This window comes from Lithobates pipiens, unplaced genomic scaffold (genome assembly GCF_037356315.1).
Source record: "Lithobates pipiens isolate NorthernLeopardFrog02 unplaced genomic scaffold, aLitPip1_a1.2 Scaffold_13, whole genome shotgun sequence".
Taxonomy (NCBI): domain Eukaryota; kingdom Metazoa; phylum Chordata; class Amphibia; order Anura; family Ranidae; genus Lithobates; species Lithobates pipiens.
The window spans coordinates 356,253,029-356,270,757 of NW_027507718.1; positions in this window are offsets into that span (position 1 = coordinate 356,253,029).

Below are 17,729 nucleotides of genomic sequence, written 5' to 3' on the forward strand. Positions count from 1 at the left end.
CAACCTTCAAATAAAGCAGCACATACTAACTTTGAAAACAGTTGGAGATCCAAAATTGTCTATATATTACAGCTATGATTACAGCTCTACAGAACTGTAGAGGAAAACATGTTAGCACAGTCTGGATTTATAATTTTGTTTGTGTAACCTGTGTTTTTTTTGTGTTTTTGGCACCCGTAATGAGCAAAAAAAAGATCCTATTTATATGGACGTCAAGTTCAATAGAAACTATGTACACGGCATACAGGGCATAATCTAGTAACTGCATTCTCAGAACTGAAATGCATTACAGAAAAAAAAAAATTGGTATGTTTTTTTCTTTTGCAAGAGAATCTAAAACTGAGGAAGCCTATCACGTGGTGACTCGCGTTTAAGGCAGGAATAGAGTTCAGTGACATGCATCAGAGTCTTGCCTAATGAGGTGGTGAGCTGAATTCTGTTACCATATAAGAGCTAATATCTTTTATTCTTGTAAGTGTTACTGTGTACCAGGGTTTTGTAATAAATTATGTTTGCCCTTTCTACTTTACGCCAGTGGAGGCCCGTCCATAGGGGGCACCCGGCGCCGCCCCCCCCCCCCATGTAGTAAAAAAAAAAAGTATACACCCCCAAAGAAGCTTTAACAAAAAAGGGTTATTAATAATTGGGGTTTAATGCTGCTGACCATCGATAATAACCCTTTTTTTATCTTGTTTAGCGGGGGGGGGGGGTTTATTGCTGCCGACCACAGATAATAACTCTTTTTTTTAAAATCTTGTTTGAGGGGGCATGCTGCCGACCACCGATAATAACGTATTATCGGTGTTTGTCAGCATACCCCCCAACAAGATTTGCAGGTTGTAGGTATGTGCGATTTACAAAATGCAGCTATGTGCGATTTACAGAATGCAGCTATGTGAGATTTACAGGTTGTAGATATGTGTGATTTACAGAATGCAGATATGTGCTATTTACAGGTTGTAGATATGTGCGATTTACAGGTTGTAGATATGTGCAATTTACAGGTTGTAGATATGTGCGATTTACAGGTTGTAGATATGTGCAATTTACAGGTTGTAGATATGTGCGATTTACAGGTTGTAGATATGTGCAATTTACAGAATGCAGATATGTGCAATTTACAGGTTGTAGATATGTGTGATTTACAGAATGCAGATATGTGCTATTTACAGGTTGTAGATATGTGCGATTTACAGGTTGTAGATATGTGCAATTTACAGGTTGTAGATATGTGCGATTTACAGGTTGTAGATGTGTGCAATTTACAGGTTGTAGATATGTGCGATTTACAGAATGCAGATATGTGCGATTTACAGGTTGTAGATATGTGCAATTTACAGGTTGTAGATATGTGAGATTTGCAGAATGCAGATATTTGCGATTTACAGAATGCGATTTACAGAATGCAGATATGTGCTATTTACAGGTTGTAGATATGTGCGATTTGCAGGTTGTAGATATGTGCGATTTACAGAATGCAGATATGTGCGATTTACAAAATGCAGATATGTGCGATTCACAGAATGCGATTTACAGAATGCAGATATGTACGATTTACAGAATGCAGATATGTGCGATTTACAGAATGCAGATATGTGATTTACAGAATGCAGATATGTGCGATTTACAGAATGCAGATGTGTGATTTACAGAATGCAGATATGTGCGATTTACAGAATGCAGATGTGCGATTTAAAGAATGCAGATATGTGCGATTTACAGAATGCAGAAGTGCGATTTACAGAATGCAGATATGTGTGATTTACAGAATGCAGATGTGCGATTTACAGAATGCAGATGTGTGATTTAAAGAATACAGATATGTGCGATTTACAGAATGCAGATGTGTGATTTAAAGAATGTAGATATGTGCAATTTACAGGTTGTAGATATGTGTGATTTACAGGTTGTAGATATGTGCAATTTACAGGTTGTAGATATGTGCGATTTACAGGTTGTAGATATGTGCGATTTACAGAATGCAGATGTGTGCGATTTACAGGTTGTAGATATGTGCGATTTACAGAATGCAGATATGTATGATTTATAGAATGCAGATATGTGCGATTTACAGAATGCAGATGTGTGATTTACAGAATGCAAATATGTGCGATTTACAGAATGCAGATGTGCGATTTACAGAATGCAGATATGTGCGATTTACAGAATGCAGATGTGCGATTTAAAGAATGCAGATATGTGCGATTTACAGAATGCAGATGTGCGATTTACAGAATGCAGATAAGTGCGATTTACAGAATGCAGATGTGCGATTTACAGAATGCAGATATGTGCGATTTACAGGTTGTAGATAGGTGCGATTTACAGGTTGTAGATATGTGCGATTTACAGAATGCAGATGTGTGCGATTTACAGGTTGTAGATATGTGCGATTTACAGAATGCAGATATTTGCGATTTACAGGTTGTAGATATGTGCGATTTACAGAATGCAGATATGTGCGATTTACAGAATGCGATTTACAGAATGCAGATATGTGTGATCTACAGAATGCAGATATGTGCGATTTAAAGAATGCAGATGTGTGATTTACAGAATGCAGATTTGTGCGATTTACAGAATGCAGATATGTGCTATTTACAGAATGCAGATATGTGTGATTTACATGTTGCAGAATGCAGATATGTGCGATGTACAGAATGCTATTTACAGGTTGTAGATATGTGCTATTTACAGAATGCAGATATGTGCGATTTACAGAATGCAGATATGTGCAATTTACAGGCTGCTGTATGCAGTTATGTGCAATTTACAGGTTGCAGAATGCAGATATGTGTGATTTACAGGTTGCAGAAAAGGTGCCTGATGTGGTTATACACAAGATAGGCATGATTCATCTGCTTTAGTAGAGCCCTGTGTATAATGTGCAGCCTGGTATATGATGTGCAGAGCCCAGTGTATAATGTGCAGCCTGGTATATGATGTTGATTCGATAAGGGGTGTGGCTTGTGAGAAGTGGGGGGGGGGCAAATCTGAAGGGGCGGGGTCTTGCACCCCCCCATCCTAAAACTTCACCAGCCCCCACTGCTTTACGCATATATATCCAATGGACAGTTGTGAACACAGTATCATCTATCATAAGAAATGGGAGCGAGGATTTGAGTTGTCGGTCCTGTTTAGGGATGGCCGAACGGTTCGCCCGGCGGTCGTTTCGCGGCAAATTTCAGCTGTTCGCGGTCCGCCCAATCGGCGGACTATTGCCGCCGTTCGCCCGGCGGACTTACGTGTTTACTGTGTAAAAGAACTTTGACCTATGATGACACATCCATCATGGGGTACAGGACAGCCAATTGAGACATTACAGCACATGGACACTTGGACATTCCCCCTAACTTATAAATAGACCCGATCGGGTGGTCAATTTACATTCTTTCGTATGTCACTATAGGGAGAGGTTACTGTGTGGAGCAGGGAGAGACTGCAGTGACCCAAATCGCTAGCTATTAGGTCCACAAAAGTTCTTTTAAGGACTGGTATCATGGTATAGGTGTTAGGTGTAGTTCGGGATATAGGTTTGAGGCACTGCTGTGCTAGTGATTGTTGCAGCAGCCTGTCTTTTGTCAGTGTAGAGAGAGGGACAGGACACTGTGTGCAGCAGGGACAGTCAGTTTAATCATTAGCTGTTACTATTAGGTCCACAAAAGTCCTTTTCAGGACTGGTATGGTAAAGTAGTACAGGATATAGTTTTGAGTGCTATTCAAGTTATTGTTTCAGCAGCCTGTGTTTTGTCAGTTTAAATAGGGACAGGCAGGAAGCTGTGTGTGGCAGTGAGGGACAGTCAGTTTAATCAGTAGCTGTTACTATTAGGTCCTCAAAGGTTCTTTTCAGCACTGGTATGGTAATAGGCTTGTACACGTATAATATTCTTTCTTCTAAATATAGAAAGAATATTATACTTGACTGCTGCCCTTCTGCTGCAGTAGTCCTTTATGAGTATAGGGACTGAGGTACAGTCTGCTAATCATTCACAACCTACTAGTTCCACAAAGGTCCTTATAAGGACTGGTAAGGTATAGGGTACTACAGTACATAGGGTTGAGTGAGGTACAGTCTGCTATTCCTTAAGGACTGGTATAGGTCCACAATATATAGGGTTGAGGTGCACTACTGCTGACTGCTGACTGCTGCCCTTCTGCTGCAGTAGTCCTTTATCAGTATAAGGACTGAGGTACAGTCTGCTAATCATTCCCAACCTACTAGTTCCACAAAGGTCCTTATAAGGACTGGTAAGGTATAGGGTACTACAGTACATAGGGTTGAGTGAGGTACAGTCTGCTATTCCTTAAGGACTGGTATAGGTCCACAATATATAGGGTTGAGGTGCACTACTGCTGACTGCTGCCCTTCTGCTGCAGTAGTCCTTTATCAGTATAGGGACTGAGGTACAGTCTGCTAATCATTCACAACCTACTAGTTCCACAAAGGTCCTTATAAGGACTGGTAAGGTATAGGGTACTACAGTACATATGGTTGAGTGAGGTACAGTCTGCTATTCCTTAAGGACTGGTATAGGTCCACAATATATAGGGTTGAGGTGCACTACTGCTGACCGCTGCCCTTCTGCTGCAGTAGTCCTTTATCAGTATAGGGACTGAGGTACAGTCTGCTAATCATTCACAACCTACTAGTTCCACAAAGGTCCTTATAAGGACTGGTAAGGTATAGGGTACTACAGTACATATGGTTGAGTGAGGTACAGTCTGCTATTCCTTAAGGACTGGTATAGGTCAACAATATATAGGGTTGAGGTGCACTACTGCTGACTGCTGCCCTTCTGCTGCAGTAGTCCTTTATCAGTATAAGGACTGAGGTACAGTCTGCTAATCATTCCCAACCTACTAGTTCCACAAAGGTCCTTATAAGGACTGGTAAGGTATAGGGTACTACAGTACATAGGGTTGAGTGAGGTACAGTCTGCTATTCCTTAAGGACTGGTATAGGTCCACAATATATAGGGTTGAGGTGCACTACTGCTGACTGCTGCCCTATTCTGCAGCAGTCCTTTATCAGTATAGGGACTGAGAGTTTTGTCACAGGGTCATTTAAAAAATGACAGGCAGAGGAAGAGGCAGGCCCTTCCGCAGGGGTGGTAGGGGTAGGGCAGGAGCAACAGGCTTGAGCCAAAGTGGGAAGTTGCAGAAGGTACGTTCAATTACTTTAAAGGACGCACCAGACTTGGTTGAGTGGCTCACTCAGCCTTACTCTTCTGCACCCTCCTCATCCTCTCGATCTGCACCCTCTTCTTCACTCTCTGCTATGTGCACCCCCAAAGACACTACCACCAACAACACCACCACCACATACCTTCCGCTTGAGTCACAGGAATTATTTTCCGATCCATATCAAGACATTTCTGATGCGCAGCCACTCTTGTCATTGGATCAGGAAGAGGAGGTAGCACTAACCGCCACTCAGCAGTCTGACGACAGTACCCAGATCAGCCCAAGGAGGAGGTTGGTCCCCTGTGTTACTGCCTACTCTGAGATCTCTACTTATAGTGGTGGGGAAGGTGACGTTGATGATGACGTGTCTAGTGATGTCACGTGGGTGCCCACAAGAGAGGAAGAGGAGGGGAGTTCAGAGGGAGATATGGACCAGCAGATAGGGAGGAGAAGCAGGAATAACTTACATTGCACAGGAGGGACAAAGCAGACTGCTAATGTATCAGGAGCGAGTCATCGACCATGTACCATGTGACCTTTTTTTAACGTGTCCGCTGCTGACAATAGCGTTGCCATCTGCAATCTTTGCAGTCAACGCATTAGTCGCGGTAAGCCCGACACTCACCTAGGGACGACCGCCTTAAGAAGGCACATGAGCAGCCATCATCGAGCCCAGTGGGAGCAATGGAACACACAAAGCCACACTCCAGGCTCTCACCGTCCAGCCTCGTCTTCTACTTCTCCTTCTCCTCTCTCCTCACAATTGTCCTCCACTCCACCTTCCATCACGCCAAGCTCACGTTTTTCTGCAAAAAGGCAGGCTTCCGTGGGCCTAATGTTCGAGCGTAAAAAAATGATGAAGCCGGATAATCCTCTTGCCCAACGGTTGACGGCTGGCTTGTCAGAACTGATAGCGCGCCAACTACTGCCATATAAACTGGTGGACTCGGAGGCCTTTCGAAAATTTGTGGCCATTGGAACACCACAATGGAAGGTCCCAGGAAGGAAGTATTTCTCAGAGAAGGGCATCCCAGAGCTATATGGCCATGTTCAGCGGCAAGTGAATGTATCTCTGGCACACAGTGTCGGTGCCAAGATACATCTGACCACAGACACGTGGTCTAGCAAACACGGACAGGGAAGGTATATCACTTTTACTGCCCACTGGGTGAACCTTCTGACGGCCGTCAAGCATGTAACCCGTGGCACCCGTGTAGATTTGGTTTTACTGGCACGGATTGCATGCAGGCCTGGCTCTTCTTCTCCATCCTCCTCCCTCTCCTCCTCGGCTGACTCCTCCTTTTCCGCTGCTAGCGTCTCTTTCGCTGTGCCGCCCAAGCTCCCCAGAACCTATTCGACATGCCAGGTGAGACGTTGCCATGCCGTGCTGCGTCTGTTGTGCCTGGAAGCCAAGAGCCACACTGGCCCGGCACTCCTTTCATCTTTGCGTTCACAGGCAGATCAGTGACTAACACCGCTCAATTTGACAGTTGGTAAAGTGGTGTGTGACAACGGTGACAATCTGCTTAGCGCATTGAAACAGGGCAAAATTACGCACGTGCCATGCATGGCACACGTCTTAAACTTGGTCGTGCAGCGATTCGTTGTCAAATACCCTGGGGTCCAGGACATCTTGCGGCAGGCAAGGAAAATCTCGGCCCATTTCAGAAGATCTTACACGGCCATGGCTCGCCTTGCTGACCTTCAGTGGCGACACAATCTGCCGGTCAGACGTCTTATTTGCGATTGCCCGACGCAATGGAACTCAACCTTCTATATGCTTGATAGGCTCTAGCAGAAACGTGCAGTTAACGTATACCTGTATGAACTCTGCGGCAGAACAGGTTCTGGGGAGCTGGGGTTTTTTTCACCGCGCCAGTGGCTGCTCATGCGCGACACATGCAGACTTCTGCGCCCATTTGAGGAGATCACCAAACTGGTCAGTCACACCTATGGCGCCATCAGTGACATGGTACCTTATGCCTTCTTTATGGAGCGTGCATTGCGTCGTGTCATTGATCAAGCTGTGGAGGAGCAGGAGCGGGAAGATGAGGAAGTCGCAATGCTGGATGAATTCCCAGGGGGGGCTACTCTATCTGAGACAAGTCAACAACAGGAGTCTGAAGAGGAGTCAGAGGAGGATTGTGCCGGGGCGGATGAGGAGGAGCAAGAAGAGCATGCTTTAAACCTTTCTGGGACCCCAATTGTTGTGCGTGGATGGGGAGAGGAGAATGAAGAGGACGACATTATCCTGGATGATGAGCAGGAGCCAGGCCACCACACCGCTTCCAGTTTAGTGCAAATGGGGGCCTTCATGCTCCAGTGTTTTAATAGGGACCCCCGTATAAAAAGCATAAGGGTCAAGGACCAGTACTGGGTGGCAACGTACTTAGACCCCCGGTACAAACACAAAATGGCGGAAATGTTATCGCCGTCACAGAGGGCTGTCAGAATGCAGCACTTCCAGGCCTTGCTTCAAGAAATGCTGCATTCTGCTTTTGCGTGCGCTGGCAGAGGAGCAATTCCCACTCCCAGAGAAGGAGTTGCGGGTACCAATCCAACAGCGCCTGCAAGAAGAGGCCGGTTTGAAGATGTGTTGGTGACTTCGGATATGAGTTCATTCTTTCAGCCGACCCATTGACAGGTGTCATCCGGATCCAGCATCAGGGAACGCCTAGACCATCAGGTGTCCGACTACATCGGGTTAACGGCCGATGTAGACGCTCTGAGGAGTGATGAACCCCTGGACTACTGGGTGGGCAGGCTTGACCTCTGGCCAGAGCTTGCCCAATTTGCAATCTAACTGTCGGCTTGCCCCTCGTCCAGTGTCCTGTCCGAAAGGACGTTCAGCGCAGCAGGGGGGGTCGTGACGGATAAGCGTACTCGCCTAGCTCACGACAGTGTTAACTACCTCACATTTCTAAAAATGAATGATGCATGGATCTCGGAGGAATTCAACACATGTGACCAGTAGACCATGTATATGTCTATAAACTATTTTTTTAATCGAGCACACAGACCTTTCTTCATTTGGCTCACTTCCTTGTCCAAAAAAAGCACACCGTACTATATGCCCGTACCCTCCTGTTTGAAGAGGTTGAGCGTAGTCATATTTCTACTGGGGCTGCTTATTATGAGGGGCTCCCAACATCCCTGTGCTGTGCTGACTTCTTCCTGGGGCTGTACCTCTGCTGTGCATATTATGAGGGGCTCCCACCATCCCTGTGCTATGCTCATTATGAAGGGCTCCCACCATCCCTGTGCTGTGCTGACTTCCTCCTGGGGCTGCTTATTATGAGGGGCTCCCACCATCCCTGTGCTGTGCTGACTTCCTCCTGGGGCTGTACCTCTGCTGTGCATATTATGAGGGGCTCCCACCATCCCTGTGCTATACTCATTATGAGGTGCTCCCACCATCCCTGTGCTGTGCTGACTTCCTCCTGGGGCTGCACCTCTGCTGTGCATATTATGAGGGACTCCCACCATCCCTGTGCTATGCTCATTATGAGGGGCTCCCACCACCCCTGTGCTATGCTGACTTCCTCCTGGGGCTGCTTACGGTGAAGGTGTCAGTGCTGTATATCACGGTGCTGGTGTCAGTGCTGTATATCACGGTGCTGGTGTGAGTGCTTTATGTCACGCTGCTGATGTCAGTGCTCTCTATCACGGTGGTGGTGTCACTGCTGTATATCACGGTGCTGGTGTCAGAGCTTTATGTCACGCTGCTGATGTCAGTGCTCTCTATCATGGTGCTGGTGTCAGATCACTCTATCACGGTGCAGGTGTCATTGCTGTATGTCACGCTGCTGATGTCAGTGCTCTCTATCGCAGTGCGGTTGATCATCTCCTGCACCCTCTTCTTTGCCTACCCTGACCTTCCCTCTCCTCCATTGCCTTCATGCGCTCCACAGTCCTGAATTGTCACAATTTCACATATAAAAAAAGAATGCTTGTAGTTGTCGATCCCAGATTCACCTCATACATGTGTTATGTCATTGGCCATGTGGTGGGACTATGTTTGCACAGCTAGTAATTATTTTGTGGCTGCAAATTTGACCTGTAGGTTTGCAAAGTTCGCCTCCCATTGAAGTCAATGGGGCCCGGCGCGAACATTAAGGTTCGCGAACTATCGTCCGCGTTCGCGAAACGTCCCGTCGGAAGTTCGTCCATCACTAGTCCTGTTAATGAGGAGACACCAGTCTGCTTGATAGCTAAGAGAGGACGTGATCTATTATACCATTAGTGAGGGAACGAGGAGTGGAGACGATTGATTGGGTTGTGAGGCGATATTAGCCTTATTAGCTTTATATGGAGGTGAGCAGACACTTTATCTGGTGGAGGACTGACACATTGTTTTATGATCAGTCACAGGATTTATTGAAGGACTATTCATGGAGGAATCTAGAGGAATCAATTCACATAGAACTTTACATATTTATTTACGCATTTATTGTTTTTGTTTTTTTCATTATTTAATATTTTGCATGCTAATAATTTTGCTGCACTACACTGATTTATATCATTTAATCTAAAACTTTGCCAATTACTGTTAAAGTGACAATGCCTATTATTAGCCCTCCAAATTATTAACAACTTTCATAAACATATGGTACTTCCAGGTATGAAGTAGGAGGATGTGACCTCTTCCCCAACCTAAGTGACCTATCATTGGGCCTAAACACTGTCACCTAATGAGGATGAAGACCTAATTAACTTTGTTTAAGCTTTAGCACCATCTGACATGGAGCCTGCACTGAGTTTGAACCCTGAAAATCTCAGCACAAAAGTGAGTATAATGGAATCAGAGCTATAAAGATTCCAATACACTATTCCCATCGCACATGTTCCTGTAGTAATGGCTGTGCATATAAGTGGGTGCTGAAGCGACCACCAGCTGGAACCATGTCTAGTCAGAGCAAGAGAATGTCACCAGCACATGAAAGGATTTCCAGAACAAGTCCAACGCTTTTTTTGGCGATCACATCTTTACAGCAGATGGCAATGTTTCGGAGCTACACAGGAAAACTTTATCAGGTATCTGACGTGACATGCCTGATGTAGGAGTTCTGCGTGGCTCTGAAATGTTGCAATCTGCTGTAACAATGTGATCACTTACTAAATATTTGGACTCATTCTAGAGATCATTGGTGTGCTGGTGACAATCTCTTGCAAAAGATATATAGAGATGCTGGTTGCATTGCAGTATTTAGGTGTCCGAACACATTTTTCCTAAATATCACATGCGATCTTGAAACTGTAAATTCACTTCAATTCAAGTTGAAAATGCTTGGTAAATAAAGCATGAAAAGATGTTAAACTCAATTTACAGATGGAAAAAATGTAATATATGCATGCGGTAATAAAGTAGTGGTCGAGGTATGTGGTAATGATGGAAGTGATGACTTTTGTCACCCAACCTCAATGGGCAGAATGGAAATGGAAATGTTTAAAACTAGTGAGCATTGGGCTGGTCTACACATTTACATTTAGCAGCTGTGCATTGCATTGCTCTCTCTTACATCCTTAATGGAGCTTTTTAGGCTAATTTGTTGGAGTTTCAAGCCATCCTAAGGAGGATGAGGAGAAAAAGAAGAATGGTTGTCATGTTCTTTTAAGCAGTGCACCTTCCTGGATGATTTCCTTGAAGCATTAGTGCTCACGAAATTTTGTTTGTCTAAGGAACTGATTATGCTGCTCTTTGGGGATTTGTGCCCTTTTTCTAGAGCTCACCACAATGCACAGTCATTCTATTCCACACTTAACCAAGTTGCTGGCGGTCCTTCACTTTTTTGGCAGGTATTCCTATCAGATGGTAGGCATGTGCACACTGAAATATTTTGTTTCGGAATTTCGTTTTCGCCCAAAAAAAAAATGTATTTAGTTACTCCCGAAATTCGTTTTTATTTATTTTGTTTCATTAAAAAATGCATTCGTCCAAAAATCCAAAATAATTAAGGTCAAATTTGTCATTAAAGGCTTAGGTGTCTGTCGAATGTTCTAAGAAGATTCGATGGAGCAGCTAAACTGCATGACGCTGCAATCATACATTTCCGGTCGAATGTTCCGCCTACATGCTATAGTAGAATTCTAATGTTGTATGACACTAGTAATAATTATATTTATTAATTATTATTACTAGTCAACCAACATTTGAATTCTTCTATAGCCTATGGGCAGAGCATTTGACCATAAATGTCCGCTCTCAGCAACTGCTTCGTCTAATCTTCATATCAAATCTTTTCTCTCTATGTCAAATAATCTTGAACTAATAGAGTTAGGTTAGGCATATTAGAATGTTCTTGCTATTGTCTCTATAATGTCTAATCTTTTCTCTTTATATAGAATAATCTTGGACTAATAGAGCTAAGGTTAGGCATATTAGAACTTTCTTGCTATTGTCTCTATAATGTCTAATCTTTTCTCTCTATATAGAATAATCTTGGACTAATACAGCTAAGGTTAGGCACATTCGACCACAGGTTCGATGGACACAGATCGCTATTGTCAGCGTCATGTCAAATCTCCTATCTATATCGATCTGTTGTCGCAAGGAAAATGAAAATAAAGCATTTGTTTATGTCGGATCTTTTGGTTTTCAGATTCTGCATGTTCGTTATAACGAAAACGAAAATACCCCAAATTTTCCGTTAAATGTCATTTTGTGCAGGGACTGTTCTAAACACGGGAAACATGTGCCACTTCACAGGCATACTATAGACACCCCCCAGGCACGATATTTAAAGGAATATTTCACTTTTTTTTTCACTTTAATCGTCATTAAAATTAGTGCTCCCGAAAAAACTGCTGTTTTAAAAAAAAAAATTGCCATTGATCCATGTCCCCTGGGGCAGGAGCCGGGTCCCCAAACCCTTTTTAGGACAATATCTTGCATATTAGCCCTTAAAATTAGCACTTTTGATTTTGAACGTTCGAGTCCCGTAGACTTTAATGGGGTTCTAAAGTTCGTACAAATTTTCGGTCCGTTCAAAGGTTCTGGTGCGAACACGGGGGTGTTCGCGCTCATCTCTACTCCTCATCAATGCCACCTAATCAGTGCCCATCAGTGCGGCCTATCAGTGCCCATCAGTGTCTCCTCATCAGCGCCCATCAGTGAAGGAGAAAAATGAATTATTTACAAAATTTACTGACAGAAACTAAGAGAAACCTAAGACTAAGAAAGGGGTGTAAGTGCCTTGTATTGAGGTGGTTAAAGAGGAAGTAAATCGCTGACTATTTTTTTTTTCTTTTTTCTGACTTGCCCAGCAATTTTTGTGCATTTTTCCCATATTGCTGGGAATTACTTACTGTGTGCTGGGGTATGAAGTGAAAAAGAGCTGTCGAATGCTGATTGGACCTGGTGAATAGCATCAGAATGTTCATGAAGCAGGTAGCCAGTTATGATTGAAGAGGTGTGGCTTAGAAAGTTACATACGGCGTGGATGATCATTTTGTCATAATTTAGCAGTGATTGGACATTCGTGCTGATGAGGGAGTGGCTTGGGGGAGTGGTAGCTGAGAGTTCTGTTATTTGCATTGGGTGCTGAAGCCTACATTCTTGAACCCTGCCCTGGGACTTGCGGTGGGTCTGCATGGGATTATGATGGCACCAGCCCTGGGCATAAAGTAGGGAAACCAGTGGCCGTGGCTGCTCCCTAGGTGTCAGTGCACCCTAGGTTGCCTAGCTACAAACAAAACAGGAAAGTGCATAACTGCTACAACAAATGAGGCTGTTGTAAGGATTAAAAGTGCTATACCACATCCAGGATGTTCGGCTTCTCTTCCGGTGAGGTCTTCTCTAGCATTGATCACTTTTGCCAAGGGAGGGAATTTCCCCACCCAGAAGAAGAAACCGTATCGACAGACAAGACCAGATGGACACCTAAAATATTAATGTCGGCCTCCGCCACAGTAATGACAAGATAACCTTGAATCGCCAACTAGCTGAAGTCAAGCAGCTCTGCATCCCATTTACAGTAACCGTCTTAAACCTCAGTCATACATCCTTTCCCTCCCCTCCAATGAAGAATCAATATCCAGAGGCCTATACCTCACAGCCATTTCTCACCTCCTCTCAACACCTTATGTTTTTCTTTTTGTTTTTTGCTTTTTTTTGCCTCCTGCTCACTCTCTTCTCTTATTCCCAAAAACCTGGTTCCCCACCGTCTGATAGTGCCTTTTGATCTGAAAACGCACGAACCCAGTGAGTCATCATCCTTCCTATTCACATCAGGGTAAGAAACGGCACCCCAAAGGTAAGCCATCTAAGGGGGATTTTCAAAACCCGAACTGTGAGTACTTTGTATAAAAAGGCTTGCTATTTAGCCATCTGAACAACGACCGAACATGCTTGTACAAGACAGTAGACACTTTGCCTAATTCTGCCCACTTGGGAAAGAGCTAATTTGTCTACTCCACAACATTAATTCTAATGCAGGAGGACTTTAGTTCATGAACCATATAATAACCTCTCTAAGTCCACTATGGACGTTTACAGAGACCTACCAAGAGAGGGAAGGGATTTAGCTCTGCAAAATGTTATTTTGTAAAATTGAGATAGGGAACATTACGGCTAGAATGTTTCACCATGCTGCCATGTAGGCGACTTAGGTTTTCTTCAGTTAAGGTTTAATTATGCTACATTCTCTGGAGACTAGAACAAACTCCGTCCTAGTTTCACTAGATGGTTTTTTACACAGTTAAGTGTTACTTGTTATTACCAACTTCCGTTTGAAGTCAATAAGGATTGTCTATAGTTAGATTAACTCCTTACGGCTTTTCTAAATAGTCTGTTTGGACGTATTGAGAATTCTTCTAGTGTATACCTTTCTTGGGCTCAAGAAAGTTATTGCTTATTTGTCCTAATGTCCATATTGATCCAATCTTTTTTGTAGGGAGAAAATCAATAGAATTGTAATACTGATTGCAATAATTATTAGACGTCTACTCTCATTGTTGAATGTCTATTGGCCTAGCAGGATTATCAATGCGCCTCACTTTTTCCTCTTCCACTTTAAAAGAAACTGTTGTTATAAATGTTCTTCCAATGTTTATGTTACCACATAAGGTTGACACACATTACACTCTAATCATTAATCATACTTAGCGGTAAGAGGGCGCCAACCAGTGATCACACTTCAAAACACCACTCTCAGACGGCATTCTAATGCTCTCTCCTAGTCTTACAAACATGAGAGACCCCTGCCCATACTTAACAAGTGGTCACCCATCTGCAAACCTTATAAGAATAAGACATCCAAGGTTATGACATTAAACGTAAATGTCCAAAAGCTGGTAAGCCTAACTCTCGTTCCCCACATCGCCTCTCAACACTAAAACCCCGTTCTTTTTTGTCAAACTGTACCCAATAAAACTCCCTGAGTGCCAGACTCACACACAAAACATCTAACACTCTATAAATTACTACATCTTGATACCTAACTGTTCACCTTTGGACCTCGTACATACACAAGGAGTGAACCCTCTTCTCACTCCTTGACCCTTCCGGCATTTACATACAGGTCGGATTATCAGGTCTAATCCTTCCTCCGGTGTACTTATTCACTACCTTTATAAGGTAAACCCCAAATCTTCTACCCTCCTCCCTTGCACCACACTCAGGCCCCCCCCCCTTTTTTTTTCCCTTACAAGAACTCCCTGAGTTTGCCATTATCAGAAGACAATTATCATAATGCCGTTCCAGAGACAACAATCAACAGTTTCTTCATTAAAACTTATATCTATTAATGCTAAAGGGCTCAACATACCCACTAAAAGAACCAAATTCCTTTCTGAATTCCACAAACTTAAAGCAAATATCGTTTGTATTCAAGAGACTCACTTCAAATCCAATAATGTATGACAAGAGCTTCACCACAGTATTACACTCCACAAATCCAGAGGGGAAAACGAAAGGGGTCTCTATTCTTATCTCGAAACAAACCCCTTTACAGATACAGGATACAATGATAGACCCGGAGGGGAGATATGTTTTCCTAAAAGGCAGATTGTCTTCTCACCCTATCACAATAGCTAATATTTACGCCCCTAACTTGAAACAGGTTGCTTTCTTTCGCAAAGTCAAAGATCTATTAACAAACTTTGCCTCAGGCATTCTTTTACTAGGAGGCGATTTTAACGCCCCCCTTATTCCCATTACAGATACCTCAAATGGTACTTCGAGCCTTCCCTATAGGGCCCTGAAACAAATAAAACTTCAGTTACAATCATTAATGTTGCATGACATGTGGAGAACTCTTAACCCTCAAACCAAAGATTTTACTTATTTTTCTACAATTCACCAAAAATACTCAAGAATTGATTACTTTTTCATTTCACAACCGGACCTAGCACTTCTGAAGAATACAACAATAGAGCCTATGACTATCTCTGACCATCATCCCATTACGGTAACCCTGACATTCCCGGAAAAAAATACCATAACTAAAACTTGGAGACTAAACACCACTGTCCTGAAAGGCCCCATAGACATACTTCACTTTAAAGATGTATTGAATGATTACTTTACCCGAAATGACAATGAAGACACCTTTCCCATCATCCAATGGGAGGCCCATAAGTGCGTTATTAGAGGTGAATTTATAAAGAAACTGACTACACTCAAAAAAGAAAAACAGATTAGAATCAAATCCCTAATTGATCAAGTTCACAAACTAGAACTTCTACATAAAAAAACTGTGGTGGTCGCTACGTTTGAGGAATTAACAAAAGCAAGAGCTCGACTCACTGAGGAATTGAATTTGAAAGCTAAACGACAATATATTTTAAGACACAAAATATATTATGAACAAGGAAACAAAAGTGGAAGACTACTCGCGAAGGCGGTCCAAAATAAGAAAGTCACTTCTACTATACATCAGATAAGAGATAATCAAGGTGTGTCATATTCCTCAAACGAAGAGATAGCTACACAGTTCGAAATATATTATCAGTCTCTATATAATATCCCTTCCAACCCCAAATGTCCTCTTAACTCAGAGGTCAGAGCGAAACTTATCCAAGATTACCTAGAGAAATATAGCCCCCCTAAAATAGCAGAGAACGTAGCCCAAGAACTCAAATCCCCCATTAATGGTGGAGAATTTGACAAGGCCCTAAAAGATATGAAAATAGGCAAAGCCCCAGGTCCAGATGGTCTACCCCTACAATACTACAAAACTTTTACCAACATACTAAAACCAAGATTCTTGAAATCTTTCCAGTCACTGCACTCCGAACAGCATCCCCCAAAGCAGGTCCTGGAAGCACATATAACCGTTATTCCCAAAGATGGAAAGGACTCGACCCTAGTCACAAACTATAGACCAATTTCTTTAACAAATGTTGATATCAAGATATACGCCAAAAAACTAGCCAACAGACTATTACCCCTACTATCACTTTAATCTCCCTAGATCAAGTGGGTTTTATCCCGGGAAGGGAGGGCCGAGATAACACAATTAAAGTCCTGAACATAAACCATTGGCTGACCTCCAAAAAAAAACAAGGTTTCTTCCTTTCTCTTGATGCAGAGAAGGCATTCGACAGGGTGGCCTGGGATTTTATTGACGCAGTATTGAAAAATATCGGCATACTACCCCAGATGAGAGCCTATATCGCTGCACTGTACTCTAACCCAACGCACGAGTCCGCACAAATGGCCACCTGTCGAATGCTTTCAATCTAAAAAACGGCACAAGACAAGGATGTGCCTTATCTCCGCTACTCTTCGTCCTCACCTTGGAACCTCTCATGAACAAAATTAGATCCAACCCAGATATAAAGGGTATTGAAATACAAGATCATTCTTATAAAGTTGCTGCATTCGCAGACGATATGCTACTCATTTTATCACAGCCCCATATCTCACTACCCAATATCATTCAAGAACTCAAAACATTCCAACTAATATCTAATTTAAAAATCAACCATTCCAAATCCGTAGCATTAAACATATCACTAACCTCTAACGTTGTAGACTTGTGCAAACGAAACTTTCCATTCACGTGGTCTTCACAAAATATCACTTATTTAGAGATTGAAATTCCTTCCAACCTAAATGATCTATTCAAACTTAACTTCTTACCTTTACTAAAAACATCTAAGGAGGACCTTAAAAGATGGAACTCTCTCAACATTTCATGGTTTGGCAGGGCATCACTGATAAAGATGACAATCTTGCCCAGATTCCTTTACGCAATGCAAACAATTCCCATTAGATTGCCACCTTCCTTTTTTGTCTCCTTCCACAAAGCATGCTCCACCTTTATATGGAGAAGTAAACCTCCCAGAATCAAATATACGAGACTAAACCTCCCCAAAAACAAAGGCGGAATTGCACTCCCAGACTTAAGGAAATACCATCAGGCAGCCCTTTTAACACACATAGTTGACTGGAATTTACACCAACCAATCAAGGACTGGGTGTCATTAGAACAAGCACAATTCACCTACCCAATCAATCACTTACCTTGGATAAACCCCAAACACCACTCAAAATAAATTAAATCTCACCCCCTCATTGGCCCCACTCTGGCAACATTTCATGA